Consider the following 20273-nt stretch of genomic DNA (forward strand, 5'->3'; position numbering starts at 1 on the left):
ACAAACCATTGCAACAAATTTGTAATGCATAAAAATGCAGCTATCGGCCGGGCGCAGTGGCTCATGCCTATAATCTCAGCACTTTGGGAGGCAGAGGCGGGCAGATCACCTGAGGTCAGGAGTTCAAGACCAGCCTGGCCAGCATGGCGAAACCCTGTGTCTACTAAAAATACAAAAAATTAGCCGGGCATGGTGGCGGACGCCTGTAATCCCAGCTACTCGGGAGGCTGAGGCAGGAGAATTGCTTGAACCGGGGAGGCAGAAGTTGCAGTGAGCAGAGATCTCGCCATTGCACTCCAACCTGGGTGACAAGAGCAAAAATCTATCTCATAAAAATAACAATAATAATAATAATTTTTTTTTAAATAAAATAAAATAAAAATGCAGTTATCATCCTAAAATGTAAAATGTGAGAAGTGGTGATCGAAAATAACAAAAACAAGCCAGGTGCAGTGGCTCATACCTGTAATCCTGGCACTTTGGGAGGCCGAGGTGAGAGGATCACTTGAGCTCAGGAGTTCAAGACCACCCTGGGCAGCATAGGGAGGCCTCATCTCTACAAAAAATTTAAAAATTAGCCGGGCATGATGGTGCACACCTGTGGTCCCAGCTACTTGGGAGACCGAGGTGGGAGGATCATTTGAGCCCCAGGGGGTCGAGGCTGCAGTGAGCCATGATTGTACCATTACACTGCCACCCAGGCAACAGAGCAAGACCCCCGCCTTTAAAAGTAAATAAATACAAGACTTGTTTTGGAATATCAAACTTTTAGAACTTTTGGAGGATCTGACTTTGAAATATCTCAGTTTGACTTTGGGGTAGGTTTTCATTTCTTTCTTCCTTTCTGTGATATCCTATTTGGGTTCAAATTCCATTCCTCGGCCTCTAGAATTCTCTCCATCCACAGATCTTACAATCTGCATGCCCCAGTCTTCTGGATTTTGACATCAACTTCATGGAACGCACCAGTCTCCCCACCACCACCTCATCTGTGGTTTCACTTTTTGTAGCTTCAGCTACCTGCGGTTAACTGTAGTCTGAAAATATGTGAATAACGTACAATAAGATATTTTGAGAGAGAGAGAGAGAGAGACCACATTCACATAACTGTAATTATTTGCTACAATTGTTCTATTGTATTTTCAATCATTGCTGTAATTTTCTTCTTTTTTTTTTTTTTTTTGAGACGGAGTCTCGCTCTGTCTCCCAGGCTGGATTGCAGTGGCGCATCTCCGTTCACTGCAAGCTCCACCTCCTGGGTTCACGCCATTCTCCTGCCTCAGCCTCCTGCGTAGCTGGGACTACAGGCGCCCGCCACCACGCCCGGCTCATTTTTTTGTATTTTTTAAGTAGAGACGGGGTTTCACAGTGTTAGCCAGGATGGTCTCGATCTCCTGACCTCGTGATCCGCCTGCCTCGGCCTCCCAAAGTGCTGGGATTACAGGCGTGAGCCACCGCACCTGGCCTGTTAATTTTCTTACAGTGCCTAATTTATAAGTTAAACTTTATCCTAGGCATGTATGCATAGGAAAGCACACAGTATATATAGGGTCTGGTACTATCTGTGGTTTCAGGCACCCAGGAGGTCTCTTGGAATAAATATATTGTCGCTCAGATAATGGGGAGCCGCTATAGTCCTAATACCAGGGCTTTGCTGAGGGGCTCTGTAGGTTTGGTTTTTTGGAGGTTTTTTTTTTGTTTTTGGTTTTTTTTGAGACAGAGCCTTACTCTGTCACCCAGGCTGGAGTACAGTGGTGTGATCTCAGCTCACTGCAACATCTGCCTTCCAGGTTCAAGCGATTCTCCCACCTCAGCCTCCCAAGTAGCTGGGATTACAGGCACGTGCAACCGTGCCCAGCTAATTTTTAAATTTTTCATAGAGTCAGAGTTTCACCATGTTGGCCAGGCTGGTTTCGAACTCCTAACCTCAAGTGATCCACCCACCTCGGCCTCTCAAAGTGCTAGGATTACAAGCATGAGCCACCACGACTGGTCGCCTTCAAACTCTTTAAAAGCATCAAGGTCATAGAAGATGAGGATCCCACGCTGAAGGAGGCTGAAGGGACCTCACAACTAAATACAACCCATGACTCTGAATTGGACCTTTATGCCCTAAAGGACAATATTGGGGCTATTGGCAAATTATGAACAAGGTCTGGGCATTAGATGGTTGTATTGGAGCAAATTTCTTCTCCTGGTTTTGACAGTTGTTTAATGGTTTTGCAAAAGAATGCTCTTGGGTTTAGGAAACAAACTCTGAAGTATTGAGAGACAAACCCTGAAGTATTGAGGGATAACAGGCATTGTATCTTCTGCAACTAACTTTCTTTTTTTTCTTCTTTTTTTATTTTTTTTGAGATGGAGTCTCACTCTGTCACTCAGGCTGGAGTGCAGTGGCCTGATCTCAGCTCACTGCAACCTCTGCCTCCTGGGTTCCAGCCATTCTCCTGCCTCAGCCTCCTGAGTAGCTGGGATTACAGGCACGCCCCACCACACTCGGCTAACTTTTGTATTTTTAGTAGAAACAGGGTTTCACCATGTTGGCCAGGCTGGTCTCAAACTCCTGACCTCAGGTGATCCACCCACCTCAGCCTCCCAAAGTGCTGGGATTACAGGCATGAGCCACCGCGCCCGGCCAGAGAATGTTCTGATTCTTAAGAGATGCACACTAAAGTATTTGAGAGTGAAGGATCAGTATATCTGCAACTAACCCTCAAAATATCTAATAATGTATGTGTATGTCTATACATACATATCTGTGTATATGTCTGTAGGGAGAGACAGACAGAAACAGATGAACCTATGTGGGAAACGTTACTGACTAAGGAGTGCAGGTGAAAGGTTTATAGGTGTTCACTGTACTGTAATTTCTCTACAGGTTTGAACATCTTCAAAATAAAATATTGAAAAAATAAGTCACGGCCGGGCATGGTGGCTCATGCCTGTAATCCCATCACTTTGGGAGGCCGAAGCGGGTGGATCACCTGAGGTCAGGAGTTTGAGACCAGCCTGGCCAACATGGCAAAACCCCGTCTCTACTGAAAATACAAAAATTAGCTGGGCATGGTGGCAGGCACCTGTAAACTCCAGACTAGGTGACAGAGCAAGACCCTGTCTGAAAAAAAAAAAAAAAAAAAAAAGGGCCGGGCACGGTGGCTTACACATGTAATCCCAGCACTTTGGGAGGCCGAGGTGGGTGGATCACCTGAGGTCAGGAGTTCAAGACCAGCCCAACCAACCTAGTGAAACCCCGTCTCTACAAAATACAAAAAATTAGCCAGGCATGGTGGTCCATGCCTGTAATCCCAGCTACTTGGAGGCTGAGGCAGGAGAATTGCTTGAACCGTGGAGGCAGAGGTTGCAGTGAGCCAAGATCACGCCAGTGTACTCCAGCCTGGGCGACAGAGTGAGGCCCTGTCTCGAAAAAAAGAAAAGAAAAGAAGCCACCTAGTCTATCGCCAGTGTTTTGATTATTTCAAGCACAGACTCTGAATATCAAAACATCCTCCTTGTGAGAGCCTAATGAAGGAAACAGAGGAAGATTTGAGAATCTCAGAAACAACTTGGTTGCCACTTAGACATTAACCCCAGATGCTCCCCATTTCCAACGATACCTGCAAGCGTGTTTTCAACAACATCGTGGAGTCCAGATTAAAGAGCTGTTTTCCTCCTCAGAAAGTAGAGACTCCTTCAAGATTTGCATAAGCCATTTAGGAGCCAGGGAACCTTGGGATAGATGTGAATCTTGGAATGTGGGTTGTTAGAATATTTTAAAGCTGGTGAGAAAAAAATTGAAGTAAAACAAGGATGTCCAGGCAGAGGCATCTGCAAGACAAATTAGCACCATCGCCACCACCCCACCCCCCTCCCCAACCCAGTCAACAAACAGGACAAGTAACACTTCTCTGCCCTCGTGGGAACAGATTGAGTGGAAGGAGTTGATGGGTGGGGAGGTGACGTTGCCAAAATCCCGAAATAGAGCTGTTCAAAACACCCTTTCACAGCATGTCAGACAAATGCTGGAGTGATTAAATGTTGAGTGGAGACTTTGAGAAGCTGAAAGAGGAGGGCAGAAACTAGGCATGAAAACATACTCCTTTCATCTCCTTCCAAATCTGGGTCAGCACTCAACTGCGGCATCAGGACACTTTCTCAGCATCTGAGAAGCAACATCACCTAATCCAAGTCTGTCAGGGCGCCAAAATACTCTGGCTTCCGGTAATTAACTGATTTGTGCAGTATGCATTCATGGTGTGCTTATGTTCCAAGCTCTGGAAAACACAGCAGCTACTCCCAGTTCCTGCCATTGGGAGCTTATAGTCCAGCGAGGGAAACGGAGAAGTAGTGATAATATGCTTGATTGAATTTCTTTTTTTGAGACAGGGTCTTGCTGTGTTGCCCAGGCTGGAGTGCAGTGGTGCAATCACCACTCACGGCAGCCTCAAACTCCTGGGCTCAAGAGATCCTCCCACCTCAGCCTCCCGAGTAGCTGGGGTTACAGGCACTGCTTGAATTATTGTTCCAGTTTTTTCAACCCTCTGTAGATCCACACTCTGTGTGCCGTGGGACTTTGCTGTTATTCTCACCAAAGGCAGAACCCTTGCCTCTTGACTTTGGGCTGTTTGGGCTGTGGGACCAGCTTTGCTCAACAGGTAACCAGTTCCAAGCATCCCTCAAGAAGCCTCCCATGTCTCCACTTGGCTTCTTATCTCTGTCATCATCATGAGGGAAGCTTCCTCCCAAGAATGATTATTCCTTTGGCCAAGGCCTCAGAATGAATACATGCCAGCCAGGCACGGTGGCTCACGCCTGTAATCCCAGCACTTTTGGAGGCCAAGGTGGGCAGATCGCCTGAGGTCAGGAGTGTCAGCCCAGCCTGGCCAACATGGAGAAACCCATCTCTACAGAAAAAAAAAAAAAAAAAAAAAAAGGCAGGCGTGGTGGCAAGTGCCTGTAATCCCAGCTACTCAGGAGGCTGAGGCAGGAGAATCACTTGAATCCAGAATGCAGTCAGCCGAGATCACACCACTGCACTCCAGCCTGGGCAGCAGAGTGAGACTATGTCTCAGAAAAAAAAAAGAATGAATACATGCAGAATTGATCTAAACCCAGCCTGCAGAGAGAGGCCAAAGCATGCATCAAAGCTGTCCAGCTGGTCCCCACCCACATCAGCCAAGTCCTCAGACATGTGGGCAAAAATAAATGATTGCTACTTTTGGAATAGCCACCACAATAGCCCATATGCTGGGCTGTCAAGCAAGTCTCAACAAATCTTGAAGAACTGAGATCCTACAAAGTATGAGCACAGTGGAATTAAACTCGAAGTCAACAACAAAAAAGATAACTAGAAATTTATAATTGTTTGGGAATTTAACCACACATCTCTAAATAACTCCTAGGTCAGAGAAAAAAAAAAATCACAGTGGAAATAAGAAAATATTTTGAACTGAATGCTAATGAACATACCTGAAAAAATGCTGTGGGATGCAGCTAAAGCAGTGCTGAGAGGGAAAGGCATAGCTTTGAATGCCTGTATGGAAAATGAAAAAAAGCTTAAGGTATTGTTATTTCAAGATACTGAGTTTTGGGGTCTCTTTTCTTGTGCAGCAATAGCTGATTGCTGTGATAAGTAGCATTTATATTGCATTCATTATGTGGCAGACCCAAGTAAACAGAACCACACAGGTTATGTGAATGGCCAGTAAGGGGTAAAGTCAGAATTGAAATCCAGATTGACTCCGGCATTACGCTCTCAGCACCGTGCTATACTTCTAGAGGAGAAACCTAACAATGACGACATTGTGATAAATGCTATTAATTCACAGAAGTAGGTGGACCTAACTCTGAGGATTGGAAAACACTTCCAGAAAGAAGTGATGCTTGACCTGACAGTTAAGAGAAAGTGAAGGCTGTTGAAAAGGTTATGCAGAGGCCCATGGGCATGAATGACACAGCCCATAGTTCAGTGTGCCTGGCCCATACAGTGAGCATGAGTTGTGTCAAAAAATGAGAATGAAGACGTAGTCCAGATCTGATTCAAGCCTGGCTAAAGAGGGAGATGATCGGATTAGATCTGCACCACAGGAAGATCCATCTGTAGTATGTGGAGAGTTGGAAGGGAGATAGGATGCAAAAATTCCAGTTAAGAGGCCATGAAAGGGCCGGGCACTGTGGCTCACACCTATAATACCAGCACTTTCGAGGGCTGAGGCAGGCGGATCACTTGAGGTCAGGAGTTTGAGACCAGCCTGGCCAACATGGTGAAACCCCATCTCTACTAAAAATACAAAAAAGACTAGCCGGGTGTGGTGGCAGGCGCCTGTAATCCCAGCACTTTGAGAGGCCAAGGTGGGTGGATCATGAGGTCAGGAGATCAAGACCATCCTAGCTAACATGGTGAAACCCCGTCTCTATTAAAAATACAAAAAAAATTAGCCGGGCATGATGGTGGGCGCCTGTAGTCCCAGCTACTCGGGAGGCTGAGGCAGGAGAATGGCATGAACCTGGGAGGCAGAGCTTGCAGTGAGCTGAGATCGAGCCACTGCACTCCAGCCTGGGCAACAGAGTGAGACTCTGTCTCAAAAAAAAAAAAAAAATACAAAAATTATCTGGGTGTGGTGGTGCACACCTGTAGTCCCAGCTACTTGGGAGGCTGAGGCAGGAGAATTGCTTGAACCTGAGAGGCGAGGTTGCAGTGAGGTGAGATCGTGCCACTGCACTCCAGCCTGGGCAACAAAGTGAGACCTTGTCTCAAAAAAAAAAAAAAAAAAAAGAGGCCATTAAAGCATTGATAAAGACTCTCTTTTTTTTTCTTTCTTTTTTTTTTTTTTGGAAACAAGGTCTCGCTCTGTCACCCAGGCTAGAGTGCAGCAGTGATCACAGCGCTCACTGCAACCTCAACCACCAGAGCTGAAGCGATCCTCTTGGCTCAGCCTCTTGAGTAGCTGGGACCACAGGCATGCACTACTATGCCCATCTAATTTTTTTATTTTTATTTATTTATTTATTTATTTTTGGCAGAGATGGGGTCTATTTTGCCCAGGCTGGTCTTGAACTCCTAGGGCTCAAGCAAGCTTCACGCTAGCCTCCCCAAGTGCTAGGACTGCAGGCATGAGCCACCCATGACCCCTCTTTTCAACTAGGCATCATTCTTGGATCCTGTCCTTAGCCTGCTTCTGTCAGTCTTGGCAAAGAATCCTGCTAAATTATACCCCAACCCTTAATATTTTATCACCCTGGTCAGCCTTCAGCAAGAATCCTTAAGTTAGCATCTTAATCCATTTGGGCTACTCTAACAAAATAACATAGATTGAGTGGCTTAAAAGCAACAGAAATTCATTTCCCACAATTCTAGTGGCTGGGAAGTCCAAGAGCAAGGCACCAGCGCATTCAGTGCCTGCTGAGAATCTGCTTCTTGGTTCATAGATGACCATTTTTTCACTGTGTCCTCACATGGTGGAAGGGTTGAGGGACCTCTCTGGGATCTCTTTGATAGAGGCACCAACCCCGTTCCTGAGGGCTCCAGTCCCATAACTTTATCACCTCCCAAAGGCCCTGCCTCCAACACCATCACATTGAGGATTAGATTTCAACACATGAATTTGGGCCTGGCACAGTAGCTCATACCTGTAATCTCAGCATTTTGGCAGGCCACGGCAGGTGGATCACCTGAGGTCAAGAGTCCGAGACCAGCCTGGCCAACATGGCAAAACCCTGTCTCTATTAAAAATACAAAAATTAGCCAGATGTGGTGACATGGGCCTATAATTCCAGCTACTTGGGAGGCTGAGGCAGGGGAATCACTTGAACCCGGAAAGCGGAGATTGCAGTAAGCCGAGAATCATGCCACTGCACTCCAGCCTGGGCAACAGAGCGAGACTCCATAAAATTAAAAAAAAAAACAAAAACATGAATTTGAAGGAGATGCAAACATTGTCTACAGCAATGGTTTGGCAAGAATCCCCCTATCTGCCGAGTGCAGTGGCTCATGCCTGTAATCCCAGCACTTTGGGAGGGAAAAGCAGGACGATTGCTGGAGGCCAGGAGTTCAAGACCAGCCTGGGCAACATAGTAAGACCCTGTCTCTATTAAAAATAAAAAAGAATCCCCCTATGCTTGATGTTTCCTCTTAGTCATTTTTCATCCACTAAACCCTTCACTCTGCTCATCGGCTGTAAATGCCAATCTGTCTTTGCTGTTTTGGAAATTGAGCTCATTTCTCTGCTGAAGTCTCTTTTCCCCTGTTACAATAGTACTGAATAAAACTGTCTTTACCACTTTTAACTGGTGTCCAGCTCTGTCTCTTCGACAGCATCCAGATGAGTCACAAAGACCTGAACTAAAGCATTAGCAGTTAGGATCCATCAAGCGTTTCTTTAGGATTTATTGTTTTAAGTCCTCAGATTTTGTCTAAGGCAATGGGAATGTAGCAGTAAACACAACAGGCAAAAAATCCCCGCCCTGGGCCAGGTGAGGTGGCTCACACCTATAGAAGTGGCAGAAGTTCCATGCATCCAGACTGCCTCCCACCTCAAGTATCAGCCACAGCAACTCATTTTTCTGCCTCGGAGCTTTTTTGCAGCTATTGAAGTCTGTCTGCGTGCAGTTGCTGCCAGAAGTTAGGAAGAGATAAAGGCCTCAGGAGGTAATGCTCAACCAGTGCAGAGTCAATAAATGAATGTGTCACTCCCCACCCTCATCCGCTAGGGGGACGATTCTGACTTTTTTTCTGCACCATTTACTTGCAGGAGTAGCTCAATAATGCACTCTTCATGGCTTTTCCTCCTAACCTGTCTGCCTCTCCCAATATCCCTGTTACTGCTTCCTGAAACCATTTTCCAAATAAACTATCAGAAAAGCAAAATGAAGTCGCAATTGAAGAGAACACTTGGGGCTGGGCGCAGTGGCTCACGCCTGTAATCCCAGCACTTTGGGAGTCCGAGGCAGGCAGATCACAAGGTCAGGAGTTCAAGACAAGCCTGGCCAACATGGTGAAACCCCATCTCTACTAAAAATACAAAAATTAGCCAGGCATGGTGGCGCACGCCTGTAATCCTAGCTACTCAGGAGGCTGAGGCAGGAGAATTGCTTGAACCCAGGAGGCGAAGGTTGCAGTGAGCCGAGATCACACTACCGCACTCCAGCCTGGGGGACAGGGCGAAACTCCATCTCAGAAAAAGAAAAAAAAAAAGAGAGAACACTTGGAAAGACCAGGAGTGGACATGATGTCAAATAAAAGCAGACAGCCCATGAATAACAGAGTGAGACAGAGGCGGGGGAAAAAAAGAATTGAGATTTAGGGGAAAGCCATTTCCCATCATTAACTACTTTCAGGGCAAAAGGAGAAGTAATTGGAGAAGTGATTGGTTTAGTGATTTTTCTAAAAATAGTTTCTATGTTAATTAAAATTTACAGAGAAAGCAAATCAATGTGTTCCCCTTTATCTCTGCCTAATTTCTGTCCTCCCAACTCATGAGTGGGGCTATTGAAGATATTAAAGAGAACAAAGTTGCTAAGGACATGAAAACCCATGGGAAACCATCCTTATATGAGTGAATGCCTAGAGAGCCAGCCAGTCCCACCTGTACCCATTCTAAGGCAAAGACTAAACATACAATTTATCCTCTAAAAAAATCCAGGTGGGATCAGGTGTGGTGGCTCACACCTGTAATCCCAACACTTTGGGAGACCAAGGTGAGGAGGATTACTTGAGGCCAGGAGTTCAAGACCAGCCTGGGCAGCATAGCAAGACCTCATCTCTACAAAAAATAAAAATAATTAGCCGGACATGGTGGTACACACCTGAAGTCCCGGCTGTTCGGGAGGCTGAGGCAGAAGAATCGCTTGAACCCGGGAGGTGGAGGTTGCAGTGAGCCGAGATTGTGCCACTGCACTCCAGCCTGGGCAACAGAGACTGCGTCTCAAAAAAAAAAAAAAAAAAAAAAAAGGCTCCTCTTGAGGCAACGCCTAAAACTTAGATGTAATGACGGAGCTCTTGTGCCCTCCCGTGGGCATCATGCCTCAGATCAGGAGAGCAGCTCTAAGCGCTCTCCGGGGAGAAGCTTGTCAGACACAAGCATGCATCTGTCAATGGAATTCCAGGCACCGAGGCCATCATTAGCACGCAAGCGAAATGCTGAAGGATGTTATGCTAAATGCAAAAGCCAGGCACAGAAAGACCAATTCCACATGGTCTCACTCCTCTATGAGATCTAAAAAAGTTGAACTCAAAGATGCAGAGATAAGAATGATGATTACCAGGGGCTGAACTGGGAGTGGTGGGAAGTGGAGAGATTTTTGTCTAAGAGTATAAGTTGCAGTTAGACAGGAGGAATTTTTTTTTATTTGTGCAAGTTATGGTGTACATGAGAAATGTTTCACATGTATATAATGCATAGTGATTAAATCAGGGTATTTAGGGTATCCATCACCTAAGTCTCTCACTGTCATGCAGGCTGCAGCGCAGTGGTGCGATCTCAGCTCACTGCAACCTCCACCTCCGGATTCAAGCAATTCTCGTGCCTCAGCCTCCCAAGTAGCTGGGACTACAAGCACGTACCACCACACCTGGCTAATTTTTGTATTTTTAGTAGTGACAGGTATTTTTAGTAGCGACAGGGTTTCACCATGTTGGCCAGGCTGGTTTCGAACTCCTGACCTCAAGTGATCCGCCCCTCCGGCCTCCCAAAGTGCTGGGGTTACAGGCATGAGCCACCGCGTCTGGCCGAGAAGGAATACTTTTTATTTGTGCAAATTATGGTGTACATGAGAAATTTTTTACGTGTATATAATGCATAGTGATTAAATCAGGGCATTTAGGGTATCCAGGGTATCCGTCACCTAAGTATAATACATTTTTTTAAGTATAGTCATTCTTCTCTGCTATCAAACATGGAATATGGCTGGGCACTGTGGATCGTGCCTGTAACCATAGCAGGCAAGGATTACTTTGCCTTTCACCTTTGGAAAGCCAAAGCATAAAAATCACTTGAGACCAGGAGTTCAAGACCACCTAGACCACACAGCCGACAACCTTTTTTATTTTTTTGAGACGGAGTCTCACTCTGTCGCCCAGGCTGGAGTGCAGTGGCACTATCTCGGCTCACTGCAGCCTCCCGCCTCCCGGGTTCAAGCAATTCTCCAGCCTCAGCCTCCCGAGTAGTTGAGATTACAGGCATGCACTACCACACCCAGCTAATTTTTGTATTTTTAGTAGAGACGGGGTTTCACCATGTTGGCCAGGCTGGTCTTGAACTCCTGACCTCAGGTAATCCACCCGCCTCGGCTTCCCAAAGTGCTGGGATTACAGGCATGAGCCACCATGCCCAGCCTTCTTTTTTCCCTCTTCTATCAAATGAAACTACCTTGAGTGCAAGGGCAAGTGATTCCATCCTCGTAGCCTTACCATCTGGTCTAATGCCTGATACAGAATAAATGACCATCCATGAACAAATCAATGAGTGATTTAATTAATTGTTTACCCAGCCCAGACCTAAAAAATAATTGCAATAATATATATGGGTGGGATACCAGGTGACGTTTTGATAGATGTATACATTGTGGAATAATTAAACCAAGCTAGTTAACATATCCGTCACCTCACATACTCTTTTTGTGTGTGTATGTGGTAAGAACATTTGAAATTTACTCTCTCAGCGATTTTGAAATATATGTTATTATTAACTGTAGTCACCATGCTGTGAGATCTCAAAAATGTATTCCCTGGAAAAATTGATAACAGAAACCAGCAAGGGTAGGAGGAGGATGAAGGGAAGTGGGTTAAAGGGTACAAATATACAGTAAGATAGAAGGAATACATTCAATTTTTTTTAATGTATTTGTATTTTTTATTTAAAAAACAGAGATGGTGGCTGGGCGTGGTGGCTCATGCCTGTAATTCTAGCACTTTGGGAGGCCGAATCGGGCGGATCACCTGAGGTCAGGAGTTCGAAACCAGCCTGACCAACATGGTGAAATACTGTCTCTACTAAAAATACAAAAATGAGCTGGGCGTGGTGGCAGGCACCTGTAATCCCAGCTACTCGGGAGACTGAGGCAGGAGAATCGCTTGAACCCAGGAGGCGGAGGTTGCAGTGAGCTGAGATTGCACCACTGCACTCCAGCCTGGGTGACAGAATGAGACTCTGTTTCAAAAAAAAAAAAGAAAAAGAAAAAGGTAGGATGTAGCACTCAATTTACAGCACAGTGTGCTTTAAACAAATGATTCTGAGAGCCTTCTAGGGCTGAAAATGTCCTATCTCATTTTATTTATTTATTTATTATTATTTTTTATTTATTTATTTATTTTTCTTTTTGAGACGGAGTCTTGCTCTGTCACCCAGTCTGGAGTGCAGTGGCACAACCATGGCTCACTGCAGCCTCGACCTCCCAGGCTCAAGCAATCCTCCCCGCTCAGCCACCCAGGTAGCTGGGACTACAAGCACACGTCACCACAACTAGCTAATTTTAATTTTATTTTATTTATTTATTTTTTTGCTAGGGACTGGACCCCACTGTGTTGCCCAGTCTGGTCTCTATCTCCTGGGCCTCAAGTGATCCTCCTGCCTCAACCTCCCAAAGTGCTGGGATTATAAGAATGAGCCACCTCACCTAGCCAAAATGTCCTATCTCTTGATACTGGTGGTGGTTACATGGTATATACATATGCAAAAAAACCTCATCAAGCCATATGCTTAAGGTTTATGCATTTATTTACCTAAGTTTTAGCACCAGCAACCCTTTTCTACCCTTGCAACCTTCCCCAACCCCAGCTATTAATTGACTCTCTCAATCTCCAAGACTTTCCATCCACACTTTAAATTTGCCCGAATTAGGCTGGGCACAGTGGCTCGCGCCTGTAATCCCAGCACTTTGGGAGGCCAAGGTGGGTGGATCACGAGGTCAGGAGTTCGAGACCAGCCTGACCAACAGGGTGAAGCCCGGTCTCTACTAAAAATACGAAAATTAGCCAGGCGTGGTGGCACACCTGTAATCCCAGCTACTCAGGAGGCTGAGGCAGGAGAATCACTTGAACCCAGGAAGCCGAGGTTGCGGTGAGCTGAGATGGCGCCACTGCACTCCAGCCTGGATGACAGAGCTAGACTCCGTCTCAAAAAAAAAAAAAAAAAAAAATTAAAATTTGCCCTAATTATATATACCAGGGGTTAGCAAACCTTTTTCCTTAAAGGGCCAGGTAGTAAATTTTTTAGTTTTGAAGGCCAGATGGTCTCTTCCCTAGTGACTCAACTCTGCCATAGCAGCGTGAAAGCAGCAATACACAATACATAAACAAATGCTCAGGGCTCTATGACCGGAAAGGGGTCCAGATCCAGACCCCCCAGAGAGGGTTCTTGGATCTCGTGCAAGAAAGAATTCAGGGCGAGTCCATAAAGTGAAAGCAAGTTTATTAGGAAAGAGAAGGAATAAAAGAATGGCTACTCCATAGACAGAGCAGCCCTGAGGGCTGCTGGTTGCCCATTGCTATGGTTATTTCTTGATTATATGCTAAACAAGGGGTGCATTATTCATATCTCTCTTTTTTTTTTTTTTTTTTTGAAATGGAGTTTCGCTTTTGTTACTCAGGCTGGAGTGCAATGGCGCAATCTCAGCTCACTGCAACCTCCGCCATCCAGATTCAAGCGATTCTCCTGCCTCAGCCTCCCGAGTAGCTGGGATTACAGGCATGCACCACCACGCCCGGCTAATTTTGTATTTTTAGTAGAAACAAGGTTTCTCCATGTTGGCCAGGCTGGTCTCAAAACCCAGGTGATCCACCTGCCTCGGCCTCCCAAAGTGCTGGGATTACAGGTGTGAGCCACTGTGCCTGGCCCATACCTCCCTTTTTAGACCATATAGGGTAACTTCCTGACGTTGCCATGGCATTTGTAAACTGTCAGGGTGCCGGTGGGAGTGTAGCAGTGAGGACGACCAGAGGTCACTCTCGTCGCCCTCTTGGTTTTGGTGGATTTTGGCTGGCTTCTTTACTGCAACTTGTTTTATCAGCAAGGTCTTTATGACCTGTATTTGTGCCAACCTCCTATCTCATCATGTGACTAAGAATGCCTTAACCTCCTGGGAATGCAGCCCAGTAGGTCCCAGCCTTATTCTACCCAGCCCCTATTCAAGATGCAGTTGCTCTGGTTCAAACACCTCTGAGAGCTCTGTGCCAATAAAACTTTATTCACAAGGAAACACAGGGAGCCAGATTTGGCCCTCAGGCAATACTTTGCTGGCCTCTAATATATACCACATTTTTTTTTTTGAGACAGGATCTTGCTCTGTTGCCCAGGCTGGAGTGCAGTGGTATGATCATAGCTCACTGCAGCCCCAACTTCCTGGGCTCAAGGGATCCTCCTATCTCAGCCTCCCTAGTAGCTGGGACTATAGGCACATACAACCATACCCAGCTAATTTTTATTTCTTTATTTATTTATTCATTGTAGAGACAGGGGTCTCACTATATTGCCCAGGCTGGTCTCAAATTCCTGGCTTTCAGCAATCTTCCAACCTGAGGCTCCCAAAGCACTGGGATTACAGGTGTGGGCCACCATGCCTGGCCTATACCACATATAGTAGCATGTTGTTGCATCTGTCACTTCTATTAAATGAAACTACCTTGAGTGCAAGGGCAAGTGATTCCATCCTGGTAGCCTTACCATCTGGTCTAATGCCTGAAACAAAATAAATGACCATCCATGAACAAATCGATGAGTGATTCAATTAATTGTTTACCCAGCTCAGACCTAAATGGGAAGAGGGGGAAAGCAAAGTAGAATAATATGAGGGCACAGCAAAGGATGCCCCTACAAAACCATGCGTAGAACACCTCCCCAGAAACCCCCATACTATAGGGGTTCTGGCTATGGCCTTCAACACAAGTTTACCGACAACAGGTTTCCTTTGGGGATGATGAAAATATTCTGAAACTAAATAGAGGTGGTTAGCCGCCTGTGATCTCAGCTACTCGGGAGGCCAAGGCGGGAGGACCACTGGAGCCCAGGAATTTGAGATCAGTCTCAGCACCATAGTGAGAACTTGTCTCATTTTGTGTGTGCATGTGTGGTTTTTTGTTTTTAAATGTTGTGGCGATTGCATAACATTGCAAACGTACTGCCACTGAACTGTTCTTTTTAAACTTTTTTTTCTTTTTTTTGAGATGGAGTTTCGCTCTTGTTTCCCAGGCTGGAGTGTAGTAGCACGATCTTGGCTCACTGCAACCTCCCTCTCCCAGGTTCAAGTGATTCTCCTGCCTCATCCTCCCGAGTAGCTGGGATTGCAGGCACCCACCACTACGCCCGGCTAATTTTTTGTATTTTTAGCAGAGACAGGGTTTTGCCATGTTGGCCAGGTGATCCATCCACCTCACCCTCCTATAGTGCTGGGATTACAGGCGTGAGCCACCACGCCCAGCCTAAAACTTAATTTTATGTTTTGTGCATTTCAGTTCAACTTTGTTTGTTTATTGAGACAGGGTCTGTCTCTGTCACCCAGGCTGCAGTGCAGTAGCGTGATCTCGGCTCACTACAGCCTCGAACTCTTGGGCACAAGTCATCCTCCCACCTCAGCCTCCTAAGCAGCCAGGATTACAGGCATGCACCTCCACTCCCAGCTAATATTTTGTATTTTTTGTAGAGACAAGGTCTCACTGTGTTTTCCAGGCTGGTATCAAACTCCTAGTCTCAAGTGATCCTACCACCTTGGCCTCCCAAAGTGTTGAAATTACAGAAAACAGCCACCCTGCCTGGCTCAATTTAAAAAAGAAAAACACTGATATACAAATTTGAAAAGTTTTGCTAAAAAGGAAAAACAAAGGCTCCCTCTGGCTGCAGTATGGAGAATAGACTACCCCATGAGGCAGAAGTGGATTGTGACGGTCATGAGGAAGCTGGAGGGTGTACCTCAGTTCTTGAACTTCAGTTACTATATTTTCCTTAGTTCTATGACTTATGAAATATTTCTCAGCCGGGCGTGGTGGCTCAAGCCTGTAATCCCAGCACTTTGGGAGGCCGAGGCAGGTGGATCATGAGGTCAGGAGTTTGAGACTATCCTGGCCAACATGGTGAAACCCCGTCTCTACTAAAAATACAAAAATTAGCTGGGCATGGTGGCACATGCCTATAGTCCCAGCTACTCAGGAGGCTGAGGCAGGAGAATCACTTGAACCCGGGAGACGGAGGTTGCAGCAAGCCGAGATCACGCCACTGCACCCCAGCCTGACAACAGAACTAGACTCTGTCTCAAAAAAAAAAAGAAATATTTCTCTCTTTTTTGTGAGAAAAGGTCTCACTCTGCCACCCAGGCTGGAGTGCAGTGGTGCAATCATAGTTCACTGCAGCCTCTACCTCCCAGGCTCAAGTGATCCTCCTGCCTCAGCCTCCCAAGCTGCTAGGACCACAGTTGTGTGCCCTCATGCCTGGCTAATTTTTTTTTTTTTTTTCAGAGACAGGGTTTCACTATGTTGCCCAGGCTGGTCTCATACTCCTGGGCTCAAGCGATCCTCCCCCCTTGACCTCCCAAAGTGTTGAGATTACAGGCATGAGCCACCCTGCCCTGTCCTATTTATGAAATATTTCTTGCGGGACACAGAATATTTGGTCTCAGTGCCAGCAGGGCTGCTGAATTTCCCAACTCTTGGGAAATGCCAAGGAATAAAGGTACTATCACCAGGCAAGCTGAAGTGGTGAGCAACTTGATAGTAGTCTCAGAATGATACCGCCAGCTGTTGGAAATCTTGTAGAACTGGCTAACATCCACTGAACACTTGCTATGTACCAAGCACCGCATTAATGTACTCAATCCTGACAATAGCCCTGTAGGCTGATGGGCCGGGGTTTTGTTGTTGTTTTGAGACGTAGTCTCGCTCTCTCACCCAGGCTGGAGTGCAGTGGTGTGATCTCAGCTCACTGCAGCCTCCACCTCCCAGGTTCAAGCAATTCTCCTTCTTCAGCCTCTGGAGTAGCTGGGATTACAGGCATGCGCTACCACCCCCGGCTAATTTTTGTATTTTTAGTAGAAATGGGGTTTCACCATGTTGACCGGGCTGGTCTCGAACTCCTGACCTCAGGTGACCCGCCCACCTTGGCCTCCCAAAGTGCTGGGATGACAGGCGTGAGCCACCGTGCCCGGCCCGACGGGCTGTTTTATCACCGCCTCACTGCAGCAGTCCCCTCTCTGCATCTGCAGGAGACAGTTCCCTGTGAGACCTGACTTACCTGTCCCACCTCAAGCCTGGACCACACATCTTTTGGCTTTCTTCAGCCTTCTCCAACCCCTCAAGGCAGCCCAAAAGTTTGGAGCTAAAGATCCCAGGGTGAGCTGGACATGGTAGCTCATGACTGTAATCCCAGCATTTTGGGAGGCTGAGGCAGGAGGATCACTTGAGCCCAAGGATTTAAGACCAGCCTGGGTAACATAGGGAGACTTTGTCTCTACTAAAAATAAAAATTTTTAAAAAGTCAGGTATGGTAGCATGCACCTGTAGTCCCAGTTACTCAGGGGCCAAGGTGGAAGATCAAGGCTTGAGTGAGCTATGATCACACCACTGCATTTCACCCTGTACAACAGAGTAAGACCCTGCCTCTTAAAAAAAAAAAAAGACCCCAGGCTGTAATTGATCACAGTTAACATCGGCACATCGTATCACGTGTCTCCTAATAGGCTATACTCAAAAGGACACATCATTTCTGTGGAATTCCTGCCAGAAATGCATAACCTCATAGGCAGAGTAGTCAAATTCACAGTGACAAAAAGGTGCTTTCCAGGGACTGCGAGCAAGCAGGGAATAGGAAATTATTGCTCAATGGGTACAGAGTTTCAGCTTGGAAAGATTAAAACATCCTGGAGAAGGATAGCAGTGATGGTTGCACAACAATGTGATGTACTTAATGTCACTGAACCGCTCACTTAAAAATTAAGATGGGCTGGAGGCGATGGTTATCCCTGTAATCCCAGTGCTCTAGGAGGCCAAGACTTTTTGAGGCCAGGAGTTTGAGACCGCCATGGGCAACTCCATCTCCAAATAGTGAGACCCCATCTCCAAAAAAAAAAAAGTTAAGATGATACATTTTATATTGTGTATATTTTGCTGCAGTTAGAAAGAGAAAGAATTATTTGGTCAGGCGTGGTGGCTCATGCCTGTAATCCCAGCACTTTGGGAGGCCAAGGCAGGCGGATCACCTGAGGTCAGGAGATCGAGACCATCCTGGCTAACACGGTGAAACCCCGTCTCTACTAAAAATACAAAAAATTAGTCGGGTATGGTGCCATGTGCCTGTTGTCCCAGCTACTTGGGAGGCTGAGGCAAAAGAATCGCTTGAACCCGGGAGGCAGAGGTTGCAGTGAACCGAGATCGTGCTACTGCACTCCAGCCTGGGCAACAGAGCGAGACGCTGCCTCAAGAAAAAAAAAAAATTAGCCAGGCATGGTGGTATATGCCTGTAATCCCAGCTACTCCGGAGGCTGAGGCATGAGAATTCCTTGAACCCAGGAGGCGGAGGTTGCAGTGAGCCAAGACCTAAGACAATGCCATATAACAGATGAGGAGATGAGGCCCTGTATTAATCCATTCTCGCATTGCTATAAAGAAATACCCGAGACTAGGTAATTTATAAAGAAAAGATGTTTCATTGGCTCTTTTACCCGCGGTACAGCCATGGTTCCACAGGCTGTACAGGGAGCATGACGCTGGCATCTGCTCAGCTTCTGAGAAGGCCTCAGGAAACTTACAATCATGGCAGAAGGCGAAGGGGAAGCAGGTACGTCTTACATGGCCAGAGAAGAAGAGAGAATGAGGCAGGAGGTGCTACACACTTCCAAACAACCAGATCTCATGATAACCCACACACTATGTAGCACTGGAAGGATGGTACTAATCCATGAGAATACCACCCCCATGATCCGATCACCTCCTACCAGGACCCACCTCCAACACTGGGGACTACACTCTGACATAAGATTTGGAGGGGACACAGATCCAAACTATATCAGGACCAGAGAAGTTAAGGAGCTCTCCCAAGGTCACACAGCCAAGAAATGGCAGAGGTAAAGCTCCAACCAGACAACCCAGTGTCACACTCTACCCTCTTGATCACTACACTCTGCCGCCTCTAAGAGTTAAGCAATTTCCCATTTTAAATTTCACTAATTTAGACCTAGATTTATGTCCCCATAATTCCCTATTGTAAACCCAAACAACATTCTTCCACCAACTTATTTGAATAACGTGTGTAGGACAGAAAGAAGTGACAGCTTGAAACTACTCTAATTTTACTTACGAATAATTGAGGTTGATTCATGCTGCTTTCTAAAAAACTGGTAATCCTCTTGGTGTTCCAGGATGCCAAATTTGTCACATACGTCTCTTACAACTTCTACTATTCTCTCTCGAAAGCAGTACTCAAAAGCAGACAGTCACAAAGATAGGGTACTCAACAAGGGGTGTTCCAAGACAGGAGAAAGTTAACTTTCCCAAAACAGATGGAAAGAGCCAAAAAGGAAAAAGAAGGAAAATGAAGGAGGAGCTTCCGGGAGAAAGACACATTAGCGTTCAATGTCACAAAGTCTATTAGTAGAGTATAAAAAAAAATAATGGGCCACGCGCAGTGGCTCACGACTGTAATCCCAGCACTTTGGGAGGCCGAGGCAGGCGGACCACCTGAGGTAAGGAGTTTGAGACCAGCCTGACCAACATGGAGAAACCCCGTCTCTACTAAAATTACAAAAATTAGCTGGGTGAGGTGGTGGGCTCCTGTAATCCCAGCTACTTGGGAGGCTGAGGCAGGAGAATCGCTAGAACCCGGGAGAAGGAGGTTGCAGTGAGCCGAGATCATGCCATTGCACTCCAGCCTGGGCAACAAGAGCAAAACTTCGTTTCAAAAAAAATAATGATAATAATAAAGCTGGCTGGGCACAGTGGCTCACACCTGTAATCTCAGCACTTTGGGAGACCTAGACAGGAGGATTGCGTGAAACCAGTTCAAGACAAGCCTGGGCAATATGGCAAAACGCCTGTCTCTATGAAAAAAAAATTTCTTTTAACTACCCAGGCATGCTGGTGCGTGCCTGTGGTCCCAGCTATTTGGGAAGCTGAGGCAGGAGGATCGCTTGAGCCCAGGAGGTTGAGGCTGCAGTGAGCCATGATCGTGCCACTGCACTCCAGTCCGGGTAACTGAGGAGTAAGACCGCGTCTCAAAAAAAAAAAAAAAAACACTAACCTAAACTAAACTAAAGAGACCCTAAAAGGGAGCAGTTTAGAGAACATCCAAGCTTGAATCTTT

The 20273-nt window shown here is 46.2% G+C and overlaps 1 long non-coding RNA gene across 2 annotated transcripts; it reads right to left on the minus strand.

The window, feature by feature from the left end:
• Positions 1–263: 263 nt before the first annotated feature.
• LOC129052043 (uncharacterized) lies at positions 264–20085 on the minus strand. 2 transcript variants are annotated; one of them, XR_008516762.2, is made up of 4 exons: positions 8275–8641; positions 5467–5530; positions 3615–3776; positions 264–1037 (listed from the first exon to the last, which is right to left on the minus strand). It is a non-coding gene; the product is annotated as an uncharacterized LOC129052043 (long non-coding RNA). The 2 variants fall into 2 exon arrangements; XR_008516761.2 differs by lacking the exon at positions 8275–8641 and adding an exon at positions 19272–20085 and having other exon boundaries at positions 797–1037.
• Between the last annotated feature and the right edge of the window lie 188 nt (positions 20086–20273).

Source organism: Pongo abelii, chromosome 20, assembly GCF_028885655.2.
Source record: "Pongo abelii isolate AG06213 chromosome 20, NHGRI_mPonAbe1-v2.0_pri, whole genome shotgun sequence".
NCBI classification, from domain to species: domain Eukaryota; kingdom Metazoa; phylum Chordata; class Mammalia; order Primates; family Hominidae; genus Pongo; species Pongo abelii.